Source organism: Centruroides vittatus, unplaced genomic scaffold, assembly GCF_030686945.1.
Source record: "Centruroides vittatus isolate TY-2023 unplaced genomic scaffold, ASM3068694v2 contig_1035, whole genome shotgun sequence".
Taxonomy (NCBI): Eukaryota; Metazoa; Arthropoda; class Arachnida; order Scorpiones; family Buthidae; genus Centruroides; species Centruroides vittatus.
Genome location: NW_027120673.1, coordinates 2,304,555 through 2,332,019, shown reverse-complemented (window position 1 = coordinate 2,332,019; position 27,465 = coordinate 2,304,555). Strand labels below are relative to the sequence as shown.

At 28.4% G+C, this 27,465-nt stretch overlaps 2 protein-coding genes across 2 annotated transcripts in view; one reads left to right on the top strand and one right to left on the bottom strand.

Moving 5' to 3' along the window:
• The window catches only part of wcy (WW domain-containing adapter protein with coiled-coil wacky), an 85,554-nt gene that overhangs the window by 53,002 nt on the left and 5,087 nt on the right, over nucleotides 1–27,465 (bottom strand). The window lies entirely within an intron of this gene.
• Nucleotides 126–27,465, top strand: part of LOC136969432 (patched domain-containing protein 3-like) — a 330,862-nt gene continuing 303,522 nt past the window's right edge. The window contains exon 1 of the mRNA XM_067263597.1: nucleotides 126–168. The gene's annotated coding sequence lies outside the window, so the exon portion shown is untranslated. The remainder of the gene's footprint in view (nucleotides 169–27,465) is intronic.

The following is a 27,465-nucleotide window of genomic DNA, read 5'->3' as shown; positions in this document are numbered from 1 at the left end:
TTTGGACAAAACAAATTTTGCTCGGTATACGACTTTTGTTCGGTATATGACTTAATTTAATTATACACACCATCTATGAACAAGTAGCACTATCAGTGTACTAGACCAGTCTAGACGTTCGCGGTGCCACAGTCTATAACTTTGTTAAATTTCTTCTGATTTTAATTTGTAAGTAAATTTTATTATTTTTATTAATCATGAATTGCAAAAAGGCAAACGAAAAGCAATAGAAAACTAAAAAAATGACTAGAATCACAATGGAATGAAAAAAAGAGATTGTCGAGAAATATGAAGCTGGCATGCGTGTTCGAGATTTAGCTGTTGCATACCGTATTCTGAGAACGACGATATCGACAATCGTGAAAAATAAAGACATTATTAAATCTGCTAACATTGCGAAAGGGGGTTAAATCAATTTCTAAACAGAGATCGAGAGACATTAGATCACGTTGAGAAATTGCTTTTGCTTTGGATAACTGAAAAATAATGCTGGCGACAGCATATCAGAAGCAATTATTTGCGATTATTACTGTAATAACTTGAATAAATTTTATTATAGATTTTTATTTTATTAATGTGCTCAAACAGTGTTTCAATTATTTTACAACCCCATTAATATACCATATCAAGAGCAGTTTTTTTTACATGAGAACGGATTAATCATTTTTACATTACTTCTTATGGGAAAGGCTGGTTTGGTATATGTCTTATTCGGTATAAGTCCAAACATCAGGAACGGATTAAGGTCGTATACCGAGGTTCCACTGTATATGGTAGTTTTATACTGTTCTTATTTACTCATGTTTAATTCATTAAATATAGTATGCAAAAGAAAACTATTGAATAAAAGCTTCTTCTAGTATTGAGGGTAACATTTAATATGGCTGGAAAAAGAGAAAAGTAGAAGAAAATCAAGAATTTAGAAGTGGATGAACTGAATCCTATACAGTTGTTGCAAATTTAACAGTATTCCCAGTGTGTTTAATATGTGAAGAAAAGTTTTCTAATAACAAAAAAAAAAAAAAAAAAAAAATCAAATGTACAAAAGCATTTTCTAAAATAAAGCATTTGCAAACACTTCTCAAAAGGGAGAAGAAAGAAGAAAGGCAGTAGAACTTCAATGTAAAATGAACTTAAGTAAAGGTACATTTTCAAATTGGATAAAATCAAGTAATAATATAACCACTAGTTTTGTTGCCTCTCTAGAAATAGTGAAACAAAAAGTCATTTACGGAAGGTGATTTCGTGAAAGATTATTTTATTAAAATGTCCAAATATCTTTGTGATTTTAAAAATAAAACAGAAATAATTGCTAAAATAAAAGACATGACATTGTCTGCTAAGACTGTAAGAGACAGAACTATTCATATGGCAGAAGGTGTAACTAGTTGGCAGATTATGGATTTAAATTCAACACCAGGATTTTCTATTGCCTGTGATGAATCTTGTGATGTGAATGATATTGCACAGATTGTATTTATTTGTAGATATGCTAACTCTGACAAACCTCAGGAAGAGTTACTTGATATACAGCTACTTACAGGATAAACTTAATGTGAGGATATAGAATCTGTTGTTATCAATTGTTTGAAAAGTAAAAATATTGATATTAAGAAAATACTATCAATTGCAACCAATGGAGCACCAAGTATGTAAGGTGAAAAGAAAGGTTTTGTTTCTATGTTTTTTTTCTATTTAACAAATTTTGCATGACTTCTTTTTTTTCACTGCATAACCCAACAAGAGGCACTTTGTTCACAAACCTTTCCAAAGGAAATAACATTAGTTATGGACTTGTCGATGTACAAATTGTGAACAAAATAATGGCAAGACCACTATACCATCACAATTTTGTGAACTTCTTAACCCGGGAGGGGTCGCATGACCCATTCTGACCCGCACCCCCTATTTCATGATCGACTGAATCGTTAATAATTAAGTTTTATCGACGTGACTCACAGTAGCTTCCTAAATTTATTGTTATTATCGGATCATATCGCCGTTACTCAGTTTTTCAGAACGCTTTAAGAGATAATTGCTCTTTGGGGTCATAGTGACCCGCAGCGACCCTTGACGTCTGCGTAAATTTGTATTATTAATGTAATGTAAATAAAATAAATATAATTTTTTAAAATCATAAAGTGGCATACCTTTTCTATAATTAAAATAACTTCTATCATCACTAATTATTTCATGTTTTTTTTAAATAGTTAAAATTTTTCAGATACTTATAAAAATTTTCCCCAAAATTTAATATGTAAATTCGAATGTTAATAAATAATTAACTAAGGCTTACAAAGTAAACATATATATTTATTAAATTACTAAACAGAATGAAAAATAATATTTAAAAGAAAAAAGTGAAAAAAGTTGAACTGTTAAGAAAAAAATTAATATCTAAAATGCGGGTCGAGGTGACCCGCAGCGACCTCTATCAGTTGTTGACCTTTGCGACCTCACCCGGGTTAACAAAGTCAATAGTCAATATTCTGATCTTTTACACAATAAAGTGAGGCAGCTTTCCAGAGGAGTAATGTTAATGCAATTTGCACTTGTATTGAAGAAATAAAATTATTTTTAAACCAAAAAGTTCTTGAATAAGTTGAGCTCAATAATCATGATTGGTTACGAAAATTATTTTATGGTAGACATGACCTCACATTTAAAAAGACTGACCTAGAAATTGCAAAGGAAGGGAAATACAACTATTTTGCTTTTAGAATAAGTATTTGTTTTTGAACAAAAATTATGTTTGTTTGCCACAGACTTATTACATTTTCCTATGTTGAAGAAATAACAACAGGATCACTCTTCTCTGACTGCACCTAAATAACAACCAAATCTTGACAAAAAACTATTAATATGCAGCATTTTTTTTTTTGTTAATGTTACCTATGGTTTCAAGATGGCGGCTCATCTGATTCCAGCAAATAGAGGAAGGAAAACAGTGGGGACGCATGTTCTAACCTAACCTAACTTATTCTAATAATTTTGTTGGTAATAATTATGGTAATTTATTAGAATAGGTTAGGTTAGAACGTGCGTCCCCACTGTTTCCCTTCCTCTATTTGCTGGAATAAGAGACGAGCCGCCATCTTGGAACCATAGGTAACATTAACCCTTTTTTTAAATTAACTTTTCAAACATTTTCAGCCATTTGAATGACCTTCTTCGGGAATAAAAATAGAATGATTTTGATTTTTATAAAACAAAATTTTGTTTTGGAATGTTTAAAATTGTTTCAAAACAAATTTTGTTTTATAGAAATCAGAATCATTCTATTTTTATTCCCGAAGGAGGTCATTCAAATGGCTGAAAATGTTTGAAAAGTTAATTAAAAAAAAAAAAAGGCTGCATATTAAAGGTTTTTATCAAGGTTTGGTTATCAACAGGATCATATTTCAATAGATTTAACATATTTTGCATAAGTAGTGGTAAATATGAAATCAGAATTTGATGAGAGATTTAAAGAGTCTAGAAAGGAAAAGACAACCTTATCGTTTTTGAAACCACTCAAAATTAATTCTACCAATTTGAATCTTTCACCTTTTAGTGATATTGATCAAGTAGTTTTTCAGCTAGAACTAGCAGATTTAAAGATCAAGGAAATGTGGAGTTCTAAATTTGTAAATCTCAAAAATAAATTAGAAAATTTAGAGAGAGAAATCTACTTTTGCTGCATAACATAAATGATCTAAGATAGAAAACCTTAAAGGCAAGAGCAAGTTGTTTTTGATACTTTGAACAGTTTGCCTGATACTTACATTCAATTAAAAACTTGTGCATTTGGACTTCTGTCAATTTTTGGAACAACACATTTTTGTGAATAGACATTTTCAAACATAAATTTTATTAAAAATAAACAAAGAAATCAGCTGAACAGTGTGAGTCTGCTGTCTTATTTGAAAATGAAAGTAACGTCATATTTACCAAATTTTGACAAACTTTCTCAAGAAATTCAGCAACAAAAATCTCATTAGAAAATATGTATTGTTCTTATTTTTTTTTCTGAAGTATGAATAATAAAATTAAATATAAAAACAAGTTAAATACATTGTAAAGTATTTGAAATCCCAGCATACTGTTTGACCAAAGAAAAATGTTAATTTATATGTAAGAATGTTTAAAATTAATTATATTTTTATAATTATAATTACAACTACTGTAACATTGATGATAAATAATTAAATTTCAGTGTATTTTATTACAGCACCTTTAAGCAAAGCACAAATAAATTTTTTTTTTTTTGTTAAAAACATGTTTTAGGCTCAATTTTCAAAAATATATATTTTACAATTCAAGTTGATGACTTACAGCTCCAAAAAGGGGTATTATTTTGGTAAATATAATTCCGAAACTGGTTCTTTATGAAAAAAAGGTTGCTGACCCCTGCATTAATTCATTAATATTCATTTCAAAACTAATTTACAGCTATACTTGCAAGTAATTTTGACTTACTTTTTCCTTTAAATGAAATATCTATACATCAATAGTTTAAATATTAATTATATGCAATAGTTAGTGTAATTTTAAATATTTCAGGATGGTGTTATGACAATTAACATTCTTAATACAGTCATAATTTAAAATGCAAGATTTAAATTTAAAGTCAATACTTTAAAGCTAATTCATCTGTAATATGCATATTACATTTTAAGAAATCCTTTATCATCATTAGAGATGATTGTATTAAAACAGATGATGAAAATGAATTAATTGTTTCAAGAATAAAGCCAAAGCCTAAATTAATAGAAAATGCATTTCCAACACTACTGTAAAGAAAAAAGTGATCAGACAAAAGTAAAAAAAGTATCCTAGTATTTAGATAAAACATTGTTAATAAAATAATTATTAGTTTTATACATTTTGATTTAAATAATTATTTACTATCTATAATTTTAGTTTTTTCAACTCTTATATTATACATCAGAAGTTCACAAAGTAGGCATACTTTATAATTAACATCAAATGCAACTTTCATTAAAAAATTTAAAGTTAAAATGTTGCTTCTAAACAAAAAGTATTTTATTTAAAAATAAATTTGTTTTTTTATAAATTTCATTTCTATTAAAGCTATTTAATTGAAATTTTTAAATTTTAGGTGAATGCATTATTAATTAATACCCTTGACAGATAATATTTACATTTTGTTTATATAAAACTTTAGTACTTTTTATATTAGGGTAGATGTACCAGTTTTGGCCAGTGTTAGTACCAGTTCTGGTCAGAAAAGAAATTTAACTTAAAAATATAATCACAAATGAAACAAACTTTTATTGTTAACTATGTGAACAGTTAACAATAAAAGTTTGTTTCATTGGACAGATTTGAATATGTGGTTATATCTGGTTATTATATTTTTAAGTTAAATTCGTTTTCTGGCCAGAACTGGTACGCTGGCCAAAACTGGTACATCTACCCTACTCAAGTAATTTTCATAATAAAGTAAAATAAGTTTTCTAAACTAGAAAAAGAATCACAGAAATAAAATACAGTCAAACCTTGGTTTTTGAATGACTCACTTTTCAAACAATTTGGTTCACGAATAGTTTCAAACTCATAATTGTACCATCTGTTGTCAAAAATGTTACTTGGCAAGAGCTGGCCACAGATCTGAGAGAGACAGATGGTCAACTCTTTCTACTTCCTATGTTAAAGAAAATCAACGGCCTGACTAATTAATAACAGGTCTACTGATTCAGAAGTTGCCATGTATCATTACACGTCACAACACAAATCATCGATGACGTTGCTATTTAACCCTTTCCCGGCCAGGGTACCGATCTATCGTTACCCTAACTGTTTCGCAAAACGGCCAGGGTACCGATTCATCGTTACCCTGTTAAAAATCAATTTTTATAAAATTTATCGAGAACAGATGTCAGCACTTGACGGTATCGTCTTGTTTATCATCTGTTTCACATATTTTTGTCCAGGTGGTGTTTTGTCGATGTAAAAAATTTTAATTATCGATGTTTTTTCCTTAATTTTTCATTTTCTGATAATTTTTTATTTTATTTTTAGCATATTCATACAATAATATTACTATAATAAGTTCATTAATGCTATAATAAGTTTATTCAGCTATAATATGTTAATGCATCATAAATATTCAAGTTATGACCTTCAGTTCGATATTTTATATATTTTTTTAATTTTTAATTATTTTTTAAATCTAAAATATCAGCAAATGTTACATCTATTGCTACTGGTAATCATATGTTTATTACGAAAATAAATAATCTTCTTTGATATAAAATGAATAAAGTATATTAGTTCATTATATTAGTTGAAAGCAGAATAAAGTTCAGATTTCAAACAAATGTTTGATATAATGTGCGATTATTTCACAACGAATAAACGTACATGCATAAATGTTATATCAAATTGTACAGAACAATATTGTACATCGTATTGGCTTAGTGACAATAAGAATGAAGTAACCAGACAATGTTAATTTTGACAAATAGTAACAAATTTTCAAGTCTGAATGTCAGTTATCATATATATATATTTTTTTCTCATAAATTTTTCAAACAAACATTATCCAAATGTGTCGTATTTAAAACTAACTATATTGATAAATATATGTGATTTTTTTCATATGAATAAAATAATAATTTAATTTTTAGTGAATTTTTAAAAATATTGCCTGATTCACCTATTTTGACCTTGGCCGTTTTACAAAATAAGGGGGCGTGGCAAACGGCAGGCTAAGGGTTAAATTACATTTCAATGTGCATGCAGGAAAGATACTACTACTACTACTATTGTTTGGTACATGCTGCAGATGAATTTAACTCAAATTAATTAATAAAAACCTCATCAATTGACAGTTGTGTAATATAAATGGCATGCAAGAATTTGTGTTTAAATATGCTTAAGTAATATTAAATAGCATTTGTAGGCATTTTTATGCATGAAATATACCTAAAAAATTAAAATAGGCTTTATTTTGGGGGTCAGGAATAGATTAATCTATCCGGCATCACTATATGGTAAGCTTCTACATTCATGGAACACCGGGGATGTAAACCAGACGTACAGGAACCACTTACCGACGTTGGAAACGAAAAAACATTGTTAATGTTTTTTTCGTTTCCAATGCCGGTAAGTGGTTCCTGTACGTCTAGATTAATCTATCTTTATATTAATAAACAACCACTAAACCCGATAATATCTAATATAATATAAATACACACCCAAAGCCGTTAAGAACGTTAATTATTTTTATATTGTTTCTTCTGAGAAAATTTGTTTCAGTTTTAGAACATATCAGTTTTTCAACAACTTTTAGGAATGAATTATGTTCAAAAAACAAGGTTTGACTGTATAATAGAAAAGAGAATTTAAAATAATCATCACAGAAATAATATACTATTCAATTATTCTAACACATTTTGTATATTTCATAGATCCTTTCTATGACATCATAAAGTCTACATTTTGGCCTGTACATAATAATGGCCCCAAGAGTATCATATGTATAACAATCTAAGGGGCTCAAACCTCATCAATGACCTGAATATTGTACATCCCAGAACATGTGTGTACTAATACCTCATTATTATGAAGAAATTTCCAAATGGATGAGTTATAGTGGTATGCACTAGAAGTGTCATTGTTTCTTAATGACTTACTTATATTGCTCCCTGCTTCACTGTTTGCATCTATCAAGCTCATGAAAATGTTGATCATGCACACTAACTGCTGAACCAAAGTCTTTTGGTAACCATGCCCTATAGGTTAATTATCTCAATACATCTACACTTGTCCAATGTATCTAAAATGCCCATGCAGTGATTGAAAGACTATCTGATTAACACTGTAAACACTAAAGCTTGTAAATGTATGGATCATTTGATAAAGCTAGAATGCAGAAGGGATTAACTTAACTACAGTAATGTCCCAGAAAATCAACTCTTGATAACTACATTGCATAAAACTCATTGTGTCATTCCAAAAAAAAAAAAAAATTGTTGTTATAGCTAATGTTTACTTCTATAACTTAATTTATTTGATCCTAGTGTTATTGTTCTTCAACTAGTGACACTTGATAATAGCATTAATTCCATGTGTTAACAAATATAACCATTTTTCCAAGGTGCCACTGTAAAATGCCACTAAACTTGAAAGTAGCCACTGAATAGCCAATATTTTTAAATTAAAATTTAACTACAAATAGAAATAGTTACTATTGGTATGTAGTTTAGTACATACATGAATTTGCACATATACTTTTATGAAAATCCTGCTATTTAGACTAGCATCATTGCTATACTGTAAAAATCATTATTTCTGGTAACTTATATACCTTCTCAGTCCACATTAAGTCAAGTTTGCAGGACTCTACTGTTTGTTTAAGTTATGGCAACAAAACACTTGGGCAATCTACCTAAGGAAGGATGCCTTCCGGGAGGTGTTTTTAAAGGAAACTGGCCCCTATTTAGGTGTTACAGACATGGAGAAAACCTGAAAAACTCACATGGCCAGCCCGTCTGAGCGAGACGCAAACCCATGACCAAACTCCCAGTGTTCAGGGTACTAAGACCACTTGGCCACTGGTGGGCCGCAGGACTCTACTGTACTTTTGTTATCTAGATTTATCAAAAACCATCAAGTTTCAAAGTCACTGATCTTTCTTATTTACATATAATAAAATTTTTAATATCCATTTAGTATTTACTATCACCATTACAATTTAAAAAAATTAAACCTAAAAGATAAATTATTATAATTAAAATGTGTAGAAACTATTAAGAAGCTAAAAATCAAATTTAAAAAATTATTAGAGCCTTTTATAGTTAAATAACAATTTTAAGAACATAATTCTAATTTCAGAATTAAAAATTATGTTTTAAAATACTTAGAGTCAATGTGGGTAAATATGACACTTTTCAAAACTTTTATTTACAGAGAGAAATACATGAGTAATAACAGTCTTCTTCTCAAACTTACTGGGGTAAGTAGATAAACGGGTGCATGCGTGGAAGTACCTGTAAGAGAAATTCGCACGAAGTCAATCAACTGCATGAATTTGATACATTCAAAGTTTAAAGTCAAGCATCATCGTTCTAATATTCCAATTTTTGGAAGTCAGTTTAGTTAAACACCTGAGGCAGACCTTGGTGAAGGCTGAAAATGAACTTTAGCATAGTTTCTGAACAATTACTGGTTAAAAAGAAATACATGACAAGGTCTACAGATGGTGTTAAAATCTAATGGAGTATTCATTTTTTCTATATGTATGAGAAATGTTGAGCAAAAAATTTTTATTCCCATCTTATATATTTCTTTCAAAAGATAAAATATGAGACACTGGGAAGTGAAAAAAGAGACACCCATTATGGACTTACCTATGCCAACAGGGACATTAATAATGAGGTACTACAGGTTAAATGCAAGACATTTTTGTATAAAACATTGCTCCATTATATTTAGTTCCCAAGATATATAATTTTTAAAAACGATTTTTTGTACAGCCTATTTTCTTGACATTTTCACACGAAATGTTTTAATTGAAGTAAGTAGATAAGATTAAATATTCATCATTGAAAATTACTCTGTAGTTGTGTACAGAGTAATTTTACTCCGTAGTATAAGTGTAAAATAAAACAATATTTTTAAGACAGGTTAATAAAATCACTAAAACCTAGACCTTTGTATCATAATATACTTTGTTCACAAACTATTTTATATTATTAATAGTAAATACATATGGTATAGGCCTAAATTAAATGTTTAAAGAATAAAAAGATAACTAAACTGGGTTAATAATTCAGTAGGATATAGGAAAGGAAGGCAAAGAAAAAATACAGTATAACACAAATTACCAAAATACACTTTTTTCACAAATATTTTGGATGCGCTGTGTCCTCCTTCAGCAGAAGACAAACTATTTCCCTTTCTCTTCTCCTATAATGAATTATTAAAAGTCTATTTACACACAACAGTGACGTGCTGGTACAGTGACCATTTGGTGAAAGTGATGTCGAGCATGGCACAGTGATGAGTATTTACACACAACAGTGATGTGACTGTGCTGTCAGTGAGTGGTCATGGACTTTTCTGAAGATGAATAGGTTATGATAGCTATATGTTTGGATGAAGAAGAAAAGGAAATGCAATCAAGAAAGTGCCACAAGTGGGTACATCAAGCATGGACAAAAAATAATCAACAGAATGGGAGTTTCATATTCTTTATAAAATATTGAGATGACAAATCTATATTTTTTGAATATTTTCGAATGTCTCAACATGCATTTCATATTAAAAACAAAAAACCTTGATAATTCCAGCAAAAAATATTTAATAAAAACGTTTTCGACTGTTTTAAACAGCCTTCATCAGTTTTGCTGGAATTATCAAGGTTTTTTGTTTTTAATTTTATTTGTTATTTTTTGCTGGAATTATCAAGGTTTTTTGTTTTTAATAGTTATTTTCCAGTAGCTATTTTTGTTTATTACATGCAGTTTCATATTTTATTAAAACAAAACAGAGAAATATTCATTTTGTACCCAATGTCCATAGAATTTTGAATGAGATAAATCAAATAGAACAGGGTGTTGATGCACGATTTCAATTAAATGTTTGTCATCCATTGGAAAACAAAATTTACCATCAGTGAAAATATCATTCCCATCAAATGTACTTTCACTGTATGGTCACACCACTGCCACAGCACAACACTGTGATGGACAAGTCTGGACAGGAGGGTTTAAAACTAGGTCAACGATTTCCCACTGGCAAAAAATCACTGCACTGCACGGTCATGTCACTGTTGTGTGTAAATAGACTGTAATAGTAAACAAACAAAACCTTTATTCAGTGGCCTGTTAAAAATAATGGCCTATTAACAGAGATATTAACATAGAAAAAGTAATAAGCATACCACTAATTAAAGAAAATTTACATAACTAGCCTAGTCTATAGGCCTACACCAAAATAAAACATTTTAGGAACAACTGATTATTTATTTAATTAGCATGGAATAAAAATAATGAAGAAAATAAAACTATAGCCCTGCTGTTTTCTGTGTATTAACATTAAGGTTAAATTAGTGTAGACCTATTACATTACTATATCTATAACTGCACTTATTATAATAAACCAAAAAACCCAAATAGCCTTTAAAATGCAGTCCAATTTATTTACATACCAAACGTTTTCGGTCAAATTAACTGACCTTCGTCAGAATTGAACAAAATTTTTTTGCCAAACGGAAATTCTAGAACGTTTTTAAATCCTAAAAACCTTCACAGATTTGATTGTGTAAGTCCACTTGTTCTTTTATACTTGTAAAGCTGCTGCTTTCCATGCCAATGTGATTTATTACATTTCATTAGACCTATTACATTTGAAAAATATTAACAGGCTGAACTTAAATAGAAAAAGTTTCATGGAAATTAATTACTGGTAAATAAAATCTGGTGTCTCATTTCTTGCCTAGTGTGTCTCATTTTCTATCTCATTTTGAAATGCACAAAACTCAGACAAAAGATGATATATGCAATAAAAACAACTAGCAGCTGAAAGCTGCATTTATATACTACATACAAATTTCTAATTAAATAGCCATGTCTTTTGCAGACATACAGAGCAAAAGTTAGTTGAACTGACAGAAAAGTTTTTGCACCTATTTTTGTAGTGTTTCTTAAAAATTAAAAAAGATTCAATGAAACCATAGTCATTTTCATTCAAAAAAGTTATATGTTAAAAAGCACTAAATAAACTTTATGTTGTATTAGTACAAGACAGATCAAACATAGATTAAGTCAGATTTCACAACTGTCTCATATTTACCAATTTTTCAGACTCTCATATTTAACCACATTGACTCTAGTTTCAATTTTTGACGATAGAATAATATGCCAAAAACATGTTTGGTTACAGAAAAATTCCAGGAAAGTTAAAGTTAAACTGAAGAATGTCAATTTCAAATCAAATATACTGGTAACTACAATGACCCATGTGAGAATATTATGATGATAACTTTGAGAGTTTTTTTTTAAATCCTTTCTAAATATTTAAACAAACATGGATTTGAAATTTGATGTTTATGATATTCATTTTAATATAGTTTTTTAAGGCTGGAGAAAATACTGAAAATAAAAAGAAATTCTGTGGTGAATGTTTTAATTAATACTGAAGATTTTTGATATCAAGAAGCACAAACAAAGTGGTTAAAAGTAAATAGTAATGTAAAGTTAAAATATTCTAAATATTTAAAAATATTTTCATGAATAGTTAAAAGTTTTTATTTAGTAATAAATAATGATTTGAATTTTAATATATTCACTATTAGGTATTTTTATATTAGGAATTATCATTTCTGAAGGTCATTTTTAGAAAAATAACTGATCTTAATAAAAAACATATCCAGTGTTTTGAATAATAATATTGCAGAAAATCATAATTTCATATAAAAATTTATTACAAAAAAAATTATATTTTTCTTAAATACTGTACTTTCAAAAATCTAAGAATGTCATGATAAAACCATTGAAATATATTTCACATTTAAAAAAAAACTTTTATACAACACAGGCACTTTCTCTCTTTCCAGCATTATTTTAATGCATACTAATGTTTTCATCTCCTTAATATGTCTTCATCAAGTTCCACAATCTAATTCCTTTTTAGAATATACTGTATTTGTTTAGAATGTTCATTATACAGTGGGCAATCAGTTAATAAACAATCCATTCAAAGACAATGTTTGCTACTTGAATTGTTCATTAATCAATTATTGATTTATCATAGATTTTATGGGAATTTGATTAATTCGTCTGGAGACCCCCAAAAATAAATAAAAAATTATAAACAAACATAGTAAGAAATTATATATGTAATAAACTAAAAGCAATCTCTCCATTTTTTCATGGATGTCTCATCTCTGTTTCTCAGTTGTGAATTTTGTTACTCTTTTATCTGTTTGAGTCTTTTTGGTTATATCTTTCTTAGCTAAGATTGTGCCTACTGTAGATCTGCTGAATACATACTACCTAGCAACATCAGACATCTTTTGCCCACTATTTACCTTGCTTAGTTTCCATAGTGAACACAGTTCTTGACACTCCACTCTTCAGGCCCTATAATATCAGTTTTTTTTTTTTTAAATAAATAGTTCAGAAAAGCATTTATAAAAATTCAGAGAACAAGTAGTGCTAAAAAGATTATGTATACAACTATAAAAGTCTCATTCCATAAACCATTCATAAATGCCAGTAAAATACAGTTTTACAAATCTTAAATGCAGCATTACTCTACTTGTGTTTGTTCTGTGAGGTGTTCATTACCCAAACATAAAAAGCTTTTGCAAAAGTATTTGTTATCTGATTTGTTTGCAGTCAAAACTGTTTGTTAACCAATCACCCACTGTATAGAACATTTCATTATAGAACCTGATGGCCTATCAAGGAGACCAGAAAACATTACTTAAAGTGTTTCTATTGTCCATCAATTGTTAACGAGGCATGATTCAGCTTACCACTTCTTGAATGCTGAAAGAATACACAAGTGTTTTCCATTGAAATATATAAAAGTTGGTACCAAGTTACAAAATATGATAAAAACAAATCTACTTGATTCAGATAGCCTACAATTATAACACAGTATTAAAGACTACTATCTTTTCTCAAAAAATGATGTTCACTATTTACCACATAATGATAAATGTAATACTTCACATGATATCAAAGATTGCCTTTTTTTTTAAATGCTAAATTTTTTAATGTCTGCTAAAACTTAGGAATAAACTGTTCTTAACATGCTAAGATTATATTTACCAGTTATAGGCTTTTCTTGTTCATAAAAACATCTTAAGACCAATCAAGATGAATTTTAACTTTGAATTATTCTATACATTTTTATTTGATCCAACTAATTTTAAAATATTTAAAATGCCTATTTTCTAGAAATCAAATTTTAAAAAATTTGCTTATTATGTAATATAAAGTTATAATATATAGGCCTATATGCATTCTTTAAATAAAAATTAAGATTACAAATTAAAAGACACTATTATAGACACAATAATATTGTAATCTAGATAAAAATCATTTCAGATAATTTTTTTTACATTTTACTTGGTTTATAATATATTTTACTTTTTATTTACACTACAATTATTATATTGAGGGAAAAAAAAACTACCTAAGTCTATTTACACATAAATTTTTCAAATATTGTTAATACCACTTATACCACTTAGAGATAAAAAAATACTTAAACAATTGTAAATCTCTGTTAAGTGTATCATTTAGAGATGTACCAATTGATTGTTCATTGATCATTAATCATACTAAATCAGCTCTTCCATCAATTAATCGTCACTTGACAATTAATTCTCCAATAATTGAAGTAATCAGTAAATAATTATTTCATGGAAAAACATTTAATAATTTTTAATTAAAAAATTAACAAACATTAAAAAAGATGGTGTTTAATGAAATGACAATTTTATTAATAATGATAATTCAGAATAATCATAGCAACACATCCATCCCATTTTTTTTAGAAACCACTAACTTCTCTTATCTGCTTTTTCAAATCTGAATGAAAATGTTCTATTATCATACTAATCAACTTTCAGCAATATTTCTTTTTTAAAAACTCAGCTTAAAATCTCATTCATAGCCAATTACCACAACTGATCGGTTAATTTTTATCATCATCTGCCTATTTTTGAAAGATTTTAAACGAATAGATTGTTATTACTTTGCCAATTATTTCATATAATTTTGTTCACTACATTGCACTCTAAAGAATGTCTGATGTGTGGAAGTAATTGTGACATAAATCAATTAACTTATAAATTAATAATGGAAAAAATATGACCATCAGAAATATTAGTCATCAGCCCTATTTGCTCAGAATGGCATCAGTATAGAATCACCAAGAAAGTATATACAGTAGAGTGTCGTTTATCCGAATCAATTGGGGACTGGGGTCGTTCGGATAACTGATTTTTCAGATAACCAATTATGTAAAAAAAAATATATTAACCTATCCGATGTTGAAATTTTTCTCAGTTGCATGTCACTTCGTGTTGAATTTTTGTCAATTTTAAGCCTAACAAAAATTTTTATAATAATAATCGAGGCTACTGTATCGTTAAAAATTATTTCTTTATTTTGTACAAACAAAATAAATATATTGAAAAATATAAAAACAAAAAAATTATACTTTAGAAGTTAATCTACTATCAAAAATGTTAGATTCAGCATGACACAGTTCAACTGGAAAGCTTTCGGGTTAACCAACGTTTTGGTTGACCGGCTTTCGGATAAACGACGCTCTACTGTACATTCTCGATTTTTGTATTTGACACTCTACATTAACAAAGGTAACAAAACATTATCTTGAATTGATGTCAGAAAACAAACAGAAACAGTTTACTTATAATCAAAATTACTAAAATAAGGTTAATAAATAATTATCACAGATCATTATTCAGATGAAATTATCCAATGTTTGGTTTGATCTGTTAACTGGACACAGGACAGTTGGCAACCCTACCTTATAGTTTATTTTTATTGATAACCAGAGTAGGAGGCAACTGTTGAAAAGTATTAAAGGAAAAGAGAAAGTGCATACTGCCCAAGCATTTTTAATTTAAGATTCTCATTTAGCAGATGAATATAGTTGTTACTTGTATGTCAGTTTTAAGTTAATTACTTAGCCAATCACGCTAGTCTCCTATAGCACTTTACATATCAAGCAAGTAGACCTAGAATGCAATGTGGACAGGATGCTAAGAAAGAGAGATCCAGATTTTTTTTATTACATGAATATAAAAACATTTTCATTTTTTTTATTACTGTGATACAATCATATTGTGCACCTGTTAATATACTGAATAAACCAACAGATATTTTGGTGTCTCTTACTGACCAATGGCAACAAAGAAAAAAAAAGCCCCTCTCTCCTTTGTATACAAATCAAAACTTTGAATACTAAAATTTACTATTATTAACTCAACTTGATCAAGGATAAGCAATATAATTCATTTTTAATATTTTTATACAGTTTTAAACTGTAAATAAATAGTAAAATAAAATATTTATATATTTAACTGGCAGATACTAAGAAAAACTGAAATTAAAATTTTATAATATACTTTAAAAATACCTGACAATGATTAGTTAACAATTAATCAATTAGACAATTATTAATTGGCTAACTTGATAATCATATTGATACTAAGGATGGAATGATATGTTATCCAGAAGAAAGTTTACAGTTTATCAAAAATTATATAGTTTATTGTTATAGACATGTTATCATGTAGGATTTATCTAGAGAACATTTAAGCTTCATTTTAATGGCTTTTTTTAAGAAGGGGAAAAATAATAGTAGTAGTAAAATATTAAGTTTTTATTTTTGGTTGATAACATACTTTTATTAGTTATAATTTATTCTCTATTTTCATACAGACCAACATTTATACAAACAATAAACATAGTTAATTCTAAATAAATTCTTAATACATAATTTAATTTCTTCATAATGTTAAAAGGTGCTATTCTATATAAAATTGTTATTAATGAATAAAATGAATAATGGATTTAAATGAAATACATAAAATTTGATTATTTCACTTAAATCCATTTTCTATTTATAGAAATACTGTATTTGAGACAAATTTGTCTCAAATTTATTCAGTAGTTTTCTGTTAACACAAATACTAAATTAGATGTTTTCTTCTTCTTAGTACTATGTCCTCTAAAGGGCATAGGACTAAGAAAACATCACAAACAAAATCCAAGTTTTTGTTTGTGTCCATAAATCATCTGGGTCATTTGTATAGGACAGAGGGCCTAAATTTCGGAGAGTCTATTGTAAGATTGAACTAGCTGGAGTCTCAAGTCTTGGGTTGATCTTTGATATTTTTGTTGTATGGAGTTTTAATTACATGTTTAAATCAAATTATTACTTTTCTTCTGCTCTTATTGTAATTTCTAAAGATATTTTACTTTATTAAAAGTAAATTACATTTAAACACTAATTCACATAGCTATAAGGCAAGTTGTGAAATAAAAAAAAAACTTTTTTTAAAATTAAACTTATTATCTTTAGTAAGTTATTCTACTAACATTCAGTTTTAATTTAAAGTTGCAAGTTAAAACATTATATACAATAGAAGAGTTTCATAAATTATGAGGGGAGTCCGATATTAAAGGTACAGGCCAAAATTACACTAACATTTATAGACAAACAAAATATTTAATACATTCCACAAAAACTACATACTTTTGTTTATTTCTCGACATAATCGCCTTAAACATTTACACATTTATCCCAGCATGACACTAGTTTGAACATCTTGTCATAATACTGTTGCTTGTCGAGTTGCTTGAAGTAGTCCAAAACAGTGTCTTGCAATTCCTCCTGATTGTAAAGCATTTCCCCACCAAAAATTTCTTTAAAGGTCTGAATAAATGACAATCTGGAGAGGGCTAAATCTGGACTATACTCCATATGCCAAATCAAACCAAACTGTGGTTGGCACAGCAGAATTGGGAGGTCCTGCAACATCGTCTGTATAGCCTCATCACATGGCATGGGGGTCACTCCCAGCCATGTGCTGAGGTGTGAGAACTGAAGCACACAACTACACACGGAGTGCCACTCAAGGCTCAGTACTGCTTGCCTTGACTACACAGAGAGTGGGGAATAGGTAGTATACTGATACATGTTAAAAACCGACCTTTGGAGACAAATATCTCATGACAGGTTGCATATACAGGTATGGTTCCTTTGACTTTTTTGCTCACGTGTGTGGGGTCAACGATTTGGAGGGGAAGGGGGTGCAAAACCCCTCGTTCAGAGCTTTTATCTTACCCACTGCTGTACATATCAACTGGTGTCATGTTAACAGAAAAATACCAAATTTTCTTATCTAATGGGCTGCAATTTGAAAAAATTGTAGTTCTATAAATTCTCACTGTCACCCATCTGTCAGTCTGTCCTTCCTTAATCTCAAGAATAAAGTTAGATAGATGAATTTCGAGACCAGATAGGGAAACCTTAGAGGCAGGCCCTGATTAACTATATATGAAGTTCTGGTCTGTACTGTAAGTCACATAATTTCAATTTAAAAATTTTCCAGAAAGGAATTAGATAGATGACTGGAATTACTATTGCTAGCAGGAAAGTATGATGTACAGGGGCAAGACACTAATTTCAGGTGGAGAGTATATATTTTAAATTAAATAAATTAAAAATTGCAGTCTGTCATTGTGATGATGTCACAACAAATAAATGCTCATATTTCTAATTTATTCTCAATTATTCAAATAACAGAATCAAATAATAATTAAGATAATCATTGATTTAATATTGATTTACATTTTATAAATATTAAAATCAAAAATCTTTAAAATTTTTTTTTAAATTCTTAGGTAACTTCTAAAAAGTTAAACTTTTATCATTGTCAATCATCATCATCATCACAAAAAGCAGATAGATAAATGAAACAATAATTATATATGATCAAAATCCAATTATAAGCTAGTAGTGACTTGTACTGTACCTCAAATGTAATTCATTCCAGGAGGTTGTTCAAACTCTCAATCTCATTTGAAGTCTTAATCAATTTTTCCCAACAGAACTAGCAAAGTAAATTAATCCATTTCCTGACTATACTATACTCATTTTGATAAACTTAAAACACCAAATATGCATAATTTAAGGTGAAAATAACAATTAAATGCCCTAATAATAAATTAAAACATGAAAACATAAAATACATACTGTAAATTGTGTTAACTGGTCATACACCATTGACTTTGGCATCTGAAACATGGCCATCAGATCCACCAAACATGTACCACTTTCTTCGTTCTCAATAATCTTTCTTTTAGATTTTGATGCTTCCAAACTTTTTGGATGCCATGGTTAATAAGTAAATGTTATATTTGATTAAACAGAAAATTTTTGCATATTTTTAACAGCTGTCATTACCTAACATAGTTTGTGATTTAATTAAAACAGTTGTGAAATTTAACACATTATTGCTAATGTGAGATTGTATTCTTTGTTTAAAAGTTTATTTTAAACATTTTTTACTTTCATATTTTGTTTGAATAGTTTAAATAGTAAAAAAAAAAAAATATCAGGCATATTACGCTTTATGAGTTTCAAGCAGGATATAACATTGTAGAGACAGTAAACAAATTCTTTATGTATTCCCTAACATCAAACATGTCAAATGTGGTTTAAAAAGTTCTGTTCAGGAAATTTGGAACTAACGGTTACAAAATGTACAGGGCCCAAAACTTTCTAACAAAGAAAAATGGCAGGAAGAAATTATTAAGAATCAATGAATAACACACAATTATATATATAACCAAACACCAAAAGTAAAGTGAAAAAAGCACTTAAAATATACTATAGTATATCTATGGAAAGAATCAACTTGAGAATAACATCACACATGATGTTGCTTCAGTTAAATCAATAAGCACATTCCCTAATATCGTCAGCACTTTTTACTTAATATGTGAATTTTATTCTCTCACTAGATGGCAGAATGACTTTTCAATTAATTGTTAATTTTTTATAGCAAGCATTAACTGTAAAAAATCACACATTTAATAACTATAGCAAACTTCCTCGTATTCCAATACCAGACTGTGAAGTTTCCACAGCACTCTTTATAACGGAGTGACATGTGGTAAGTTTCTTCCTTATTTGTTAAACAACTAAGCAATCAGTGGCTTAGGCTCCATTAATACCCAAGTTGATTTTTTCCATAGACAGACTATAGCACAACAAGAGAGCAAGAGATGACTTTGGCATGCACAGACTGCATTTACACTTAAAGTGCATTTTTTCACTGTATGCACAGTTTGAACTGCAAGGCAAAGTTTTGTTAAATTTAGCATCCAAACTCTAAGTATTCGAAGTATAAGACACCATTGTATCAGAGTAACATTCTAGCAAAAAATTATTAAATATTTTAAACTGTGAATATATTAAAAAGCTCTATTTTTTGGTTAATTTAGTTTTGTATTATCTATCATAAAGTTTATGAAATTTATAATAAATAAATAATTTGAAAAACTTAAATTCAATTTTTTAGTTGAGCAAAATGGTATATAATCTACACAAATAACATCAAAAAATATATACAATAATAAAATTATTATTATTATTATTATTAAAGAGAAGTTAATGAAAAATTACTTGAAGAAAATGCCTATAAAATCAGCACTCTTATTCTTGCATTGGTAGTTTACCTGAAGATTCTGTTTTTACAAAAATTTAAGAGCTGAATATGCTACATTTACATGTTTTTATATTTTTTGGTTGAGCAAATCTTATTCAAAGTATACTAAATACTGACCCCTGTTTTTCTGGAGTTGAAAATACTTGTAAAAATCTGTTAACTGCAGATGAGCAGAGGCTAATACAGGGATGGCCAAAAGTTTTTGCCCCCTGGGCCGGATTGGAGAGAAAAATTTTTTCACGGGCTGAATGAAATATTAAAATTAAATCATGTTAAATAACAGAAGTTCTTGATGCAAACGCAATGTCATTTTACAATGTGAAGAAATGTACAATCATAAAAAAATAAAAAAAAGTCAACAGGCAGGGCACTGTGCGTCACATGTCAGCACAAACAGAGTGAAATGGTGGAATGGCAGATGGGTTTCAGTGAGTGTGGGGGTCTTTTGTTCTTCAAATAGTGTAAATTTATAACAGACGAATGCAAAAGTTGTAAATCTCTACAATGGTTTTTTTAAAACACGAAGAAATATCACAAATCCATTCCACCAATTATTGGAAGTTAAGTAGCTAATTTTGAAAAATTAATTGCGGGCCAGATAAACCCATTACGCTGGCCAGATCCGTCCCGCGGGCTATATGTTGGCCACCCCTGGGTTAATATCTAATTTATTAACAGGCTGGAGTAGTCAATTTAGTATAAAAATCATAGCTATTAAGGAATTCATACACTTTAATGAACAAATAGAAAATGTTATTTACACTATATTAATTTTTACTTACAGAATATTTTAAATTGTTGTTCTTTTATTAATAACAACAAAATGAAATCAAGAAACTTTTTCAAATAGAAAATACAGAGAGCATCGATTATCCGACTTAATTGAGGACTGGGGTTGGTCGGATAACTGAAAAGTATGAAAAAATACATTATTAGTATAGTGTATTAGGCCTGGTTTAAATACTGGCCTCCCTTTCATGGTCGAGCCAGTGCTGCCAGCTAAAACATGCAAAAATTTAACAAAAATAATATTAAAGTAGCCAAGACATAACCAAATATTGTAGCGCCACATCACTACGGAACATTTGAATTTACCGACTAGAACGTGGTCGGTTAACTAATAAGTCGGTTAATCGGGGGTCGGATAATCGATGCTCTACTGTAATACATTTTCAAAAAAAATCAGTTTGAGAATATCCAAATCTATTTTAATTACAAAAAACTTACAGATGACAAATATTTTATTATTATATAAATGTACTGTACATATTACATGCAGATAATAATTCTTTATAAGTTGTGGAGTCAGACTTAGAGTAAGAAACAAATTCATTGCTATAGAAGTCAAAGTTGGTCCATTTTCATTGATTCTAACTCCTCCAGAAATGAATTTACTTTCAACTCAACTCCTGTTCTTTTTTTATTATGTACTTTATATTAAGACCCAGTAGAAGCATTAATCTCCTATCTCACATTATAGGAGTATCATGTAATGCAAGATCTTATTTTATGATGATGATTTCCCAATTCATGATCTTTCTTTTGCATATCATTAATTACTGTGAATTTAAACTTCTGAAAAGAAAATCAAAATACATTGTGTTATCTAATTCTAAATTTTTTACTGTCAAAACTCATACAAAAAGGTTAAGCACACTAAAGTCTAGTGTTTTTGAATATTTTAAAAATTAAACAAAGCTCAATTATTCTATTTAAAGAATCTGATACTGATAAAGAGAGGGTCAGATGTTCAGATCTCTGATTCAAACAAAACTTGGTGAGCATGTAACCTTAAACACAAACAGCTCCTTATCCAAATAGTAGGACCCACTTCTCAAGAATTTCCAAAAAATGGGGCTCTGAAAATTGACAATTTAGCTTATAAGTCTTTGAAAGTTTCACATCTCAGAATGGTGATAGCCAAGTGGATAATACACTTGGCACTGGATCTATGCAATATAGGTTCAAACCTTCAAAATTTTAATTTATATAAATAATTATGTTCCACACATATGTTATAATTTTATCATATCATTAGCATTATTACTCCTCATGTTTTAAAACTTATAAAACAAGAGATTAAAGTATCATGAAGTCATTTCCTGTTAAATCTACAGAGACTTCTTTTTCACATAATTCTTTTATGTTGTTAAATAAAATTTTTATTCCTTCATATTTATTTTCAGATATGGTTTATTTTGTTACATTTGAAGTGTAACAAATAGCACATGAGGAAATTGTCCATAACATTAACAATTAAAAAAAATGTTGCAACTATGCTACCATATTTTCAGACTGTCATCCATGTGCATACTATGTCACCACATGCAAATAAGGTTGTAGTGACATAGTATGTAACCATGAACAAAAATATCTGAAAATAAATATAAAGAAATAAAAAATTTTATTTAACAAGACAAGAGAGTTAAATCTACAGAGACTTCATTTTCACATAACAAGAAATGACTTCACAATTTTTTAATCTCCTGTTTTATATGTTTGTAAACACGAGAAATAATAGTAATAATAATGCTAATGATATGATAAAATAATAATGTTACAAATATATTAAAAAAAAACTAAAAATTTTGAAGGTTTGAACCTACAGCATATAGCTCCGGTTATCCACTTGGATATCACTGTTCTGATATGTGAAACTTCCAAAGAGTTATAAGCTAAACAGTCAACTTTCAAAGGTCTGTTTTTCAAAAAAGTGGGTACTATTATTTTGACAAGGAGCTGTTTGTATTTAGGGCTACATGCTCACCAAGTTTCATTCAAATCTAGAATTTCAAGTACTTTACTATAACTACAGATGGAAAACATTGGGTATGCCAATGTGCAATTAAAGATGAAGAGAACAGTAGCGATAATGAAAAAAACTCTAAAAATAGATTAGTTTCAGTTTCGATAAAGCCTAACAATTCACTTGGAAAAGTCATTTTGGATTAATCAAAGTATATTTTAAATTATCATTTAGAGTTAGGACTTATGAGTCAAAAATTGGTGTTTATTGACTCCACAGCCCTGTATATACATACAGGTGGGGTGCAAAAGTATACAGTTGAGAATCTGAGAAATATAGATGTTTGATGTTTATTATTATTATCTTTTATTAGTTTGTATTTTATTTATTTGTGATTTAATTTATACATAAAAATAAATGTTTTTTCTTCCTATTTTCTCCCTGTATGTTTAATAACAACTGTATACCTACTTTTGCACCCTCCCGTACATACACACAATAGGTAAATATTACACATAAATAATAATTCTGTTTTTGATTCTTCCTTCATAAGAAAATTCATTTTTAAATGATTCATATTAACAACAACCATATGTTTAAAAAAATGTCTATATCTTAAAATATGAAGTGCTACTAACAGATAGATATTCCAATTGTAAATGTATTGCTTCATACTTCAAACTTTTTGATTGGAAAGATTCTTGAATTTTTGACATTTGTTGTATACAAGAATTTACTTTTAGGTAAAAAAATATAAAAAGAAAAAAAAATAAAGACAAAATCGAATTTATTGATTTTTAAACAATAAACTAAAAAAAATAAAATTATAGAATTAAATTATCAACAAATAAGTTACAAATTAATTGAAACAACTGGATAGTTAAAAGTGAAATCTTGTCCAGATTCCACTTTCAACTGTCTACACCTGGAGATGGACTAGTGCTATGGCCTCAATCTGCAAATTGAGCCAAAAACTTTTTAGTGAGTCAGTACTGGCACCAAACTACCTCATACCAAATTAGAGCTTTGAACTTTCAAACTCTTAAGTGCTGCAATGTGAAAATTCAATAGCTTTCTGCAGTTTTTCCTGGTTATCTTGGAAAAAGTCTCTTCCAATTTTGATCAAATAAAAAAACTGTTTTACAACCACAAAAAAGTAGATCCATTATTTTTTACAGATTTTTACACACGTTTTCTATATGAAGCAACCAATACAAGAATTATTTGAATTTTTGTGTTCTCTAGCAGAATCTGTTAAAAGCTTAAAAATATACAGTCATAGTATAATGTCCAATCTATATGCCTGCAAAGTTTCATTAATTTATCTTGATGGTAAGATATCAAGAAAAATTAACAAAAAAGTACACATTCAATTTCCCATAGGATACTAGGTCTGCCTGCATGGGCTGGACACTTCACTCTTTGTGGCATTAGAATACACTACACTGTTTATAGGGTAAACAAATAGGTGTATAAGGAATTCAAAATTTATTTGGCCTTTGAAAACTTCTGTGAGTGTAAATAGAAAAGATTACTATTATCTGCTTGTTTTCTAATGTTTTAACAACTCAAATATGCAAGAATTGTTGAAAAATAAAAAATAAAGTTTAGCTTAAAAGGTGGCAAAAATTGATTACAGTAGAGTGTCGAAAAGTGGAACCAATTGGGGACTGGGGTCGTTCCAAGTAGTGATTTTTTCCAATTTCCGATTATGTACGAAAAAATATATTAACCTGTCCGATGTTCAAATTTTTCTTTGTTGCATATCGCTTCCTGTTGAATTTTTCTCCGTTGCGTGTCGCTTCGTGTTGAATTTTCGTCGATTTTAAGCCTAACGAAAATTTTTATAATAATAATCGAGGCTATCGTATCGTTAAAAATTATTTCTTTATTTTGTACAAACAAAATAAATATATTGAAGAATATAAAAACATGAAAATTATACTTCAGAAGTAAATTTAGTATCAAAAACGTTCGATTCAGCACGACACAGTCCGACTGAAAATCGTTCCAGTTTCCGGTCATTTCAATTACCGATGTTCCACTTTTCGACGCTCTACTGTACTTGAAAACAAGAGGTACCCTGGAGTAACCTGTCAATTCAAATTTAGCCTATTTCTTGAAAAGAATTTAGCCTAAATTTTTAATTTAGAAAGTTTCTAGAGATGTTTAAATATATTATTATGAAATATAAAATCAGCAAAGTTTTAGATAATTTGTCTATTATAAATGGAAAAACAAAAACCTGAGAAAAGTCAATGTATTTCAATGTAATTGGAAAGATTGATTGACATTTGACAAGTGCATGCTTTGGCACAAACTTTACCTATAGAGTTAATCTTTTTAATTTTGACCTTGCATATCTTAGCATTTTAAAAGTAGACCCCATGGCTATTCAGCCATTGGTTTAATTTTAAAATGCTGTTTGCATCACGACCCAGGTAGAGATGGATTTTATTTGTATTCAAAGGATAATTTAAATTGGTTAAACAGTTTCAGAAGAGTTGACTGTCACACGCATGTCAAAATCATTATTAAAAGAGCTATATTTCACTCCACAGAATAAATTGCATTTCCATTGAAACTCCATACTATTTAAAACTGCCATGTTATTCTGATTGAACACCAGTTCAGAAGACTGTGAATTGGTGTTCAATCCAAATAACGCAGCAGTTTTAAACAGTGTGGATTTTCAATTGAAATGCCATTATATTCTTTGGAAAAAACTACCTCTGAGAAATTAATGAAACCTTGCAGATATATAGGCCAAACACTGTACTCTCAGACAGTATATTTTTCAACTTTTAACGTGAACTACTAGGGAACACAAAAATTCAAACAATTGTTGTTTTGCTTAATTCATATAGTAAATATGCGTGTAAAAATCTGTAAAAAATAACAAAATACAGCCGTTACATAATTTTATTGTAATATTTATTTAATCAAAATCACAGAGGCTTTTCTGAGATATCCAAGAAAACTGAGAAAGTTTTATAATTTTTGCATCGCAGCACCTGAAAGTTTGTGAGTTCATAGCTGAAATTTGGTGTGGGGTAGTTTGTGGCCATGGTTGACCCACAAAAAAGTTTTGGCTCAATTGAAAATTTAGGCAGGAATACCATAGACAATACTGATGACCTGTCACCAATGTTTAAAAGGTGCATTAATTAAGGTTTATTCCATGATACCTATTTCAAAAATTACTAAAATTATTGAATTTACAATGTATAATTAACTCAAAGATAACTAAATTCAATGAAGAACAGAATGACTTTAAACAGGGTCAAAAACATTAGTTCATTTAATAAATTTGTGTTCTTCACTAGATTTAGGGATTGTTGAGTTAATTATTTCAAAAACTTTTTATATAAATAACTAAGCCCAAATTTATACAGTAACAATAAAGTGTCTACACTTTAAATTATTTTTAAATAAATAAAAATTTCAAAAGTATCTGCTGAACATTATTTGATTCTTATCCAATCTGTAAAATTTTTATTACATACCTCTTATTCTAACATTAAATTTTAACTGGAAAAAGTACTTTTAATTAGGCTATGTTTAAATAGCCTCACATTCTTTAATACCAATTAAAAATTTTTAAATGAAAATATATTACATTTTAAAACAAATATTCATAGATTTCAATTGATTTAAAATCTTAATATTTTTAATGAAACTCAAAAATTATCAAATTGTGTTTCAGCAATCAGTATTTTAAAATTTTTATATGTTTATTGAAAGTGAAATTTTTATAGAATTAAAAATTTTATAGGTCACAGTTAAAATTTATTTTTATATTAAAATAAAATCTTTTATGTTATAAAGAAACAAAAATTTGGAATATTGTGATACATGTTTAATGAAAATAACTGTCATAATAATTCAAAATTCAATCGATCAAAAAACAAAACAAAAGAAAAATAAATCAAAAAAATGAAATTGTGTAATTATTTTCACTAGATAAAATACAAAAGAGAAAAAATGTTATATCACTGTATTTATAGTAAAATTTATAAATTCATGTTTACTGAACTTTCACATTTTATCCAAAATATTATGAACTTCTAACAATCCAAGATAAAATTATGTAATGAATTATTTAATAAGATTCAATAATCAAATAAATATTGTACAATTTCAGTTTAATTTTATCCACAATAATAATTAAAAATATAGAATTATAAATAATAAATATAGTAATGATGATCAGATTTAGTTCATTATACTGTATGTAAACATCATTCCACATTAAAATATTCTGTGAAAGTAAATTTATCTAAAAATTATTTTTTGATACTCTTTTGTTGTTACTTTTTCTTTGATATAGTTTTAGATAGAGTTCAACAGCAAATTACACATAAATAAATAAACTGCTTTAACTGATGCATAGAAAGGAAAACAAATATGCAAATATTTTTGGCTAGTTCACCATCTTCAGGCATACTAAAAACATTTGTTGCAGTAAAAGCAAATTACGTGATGT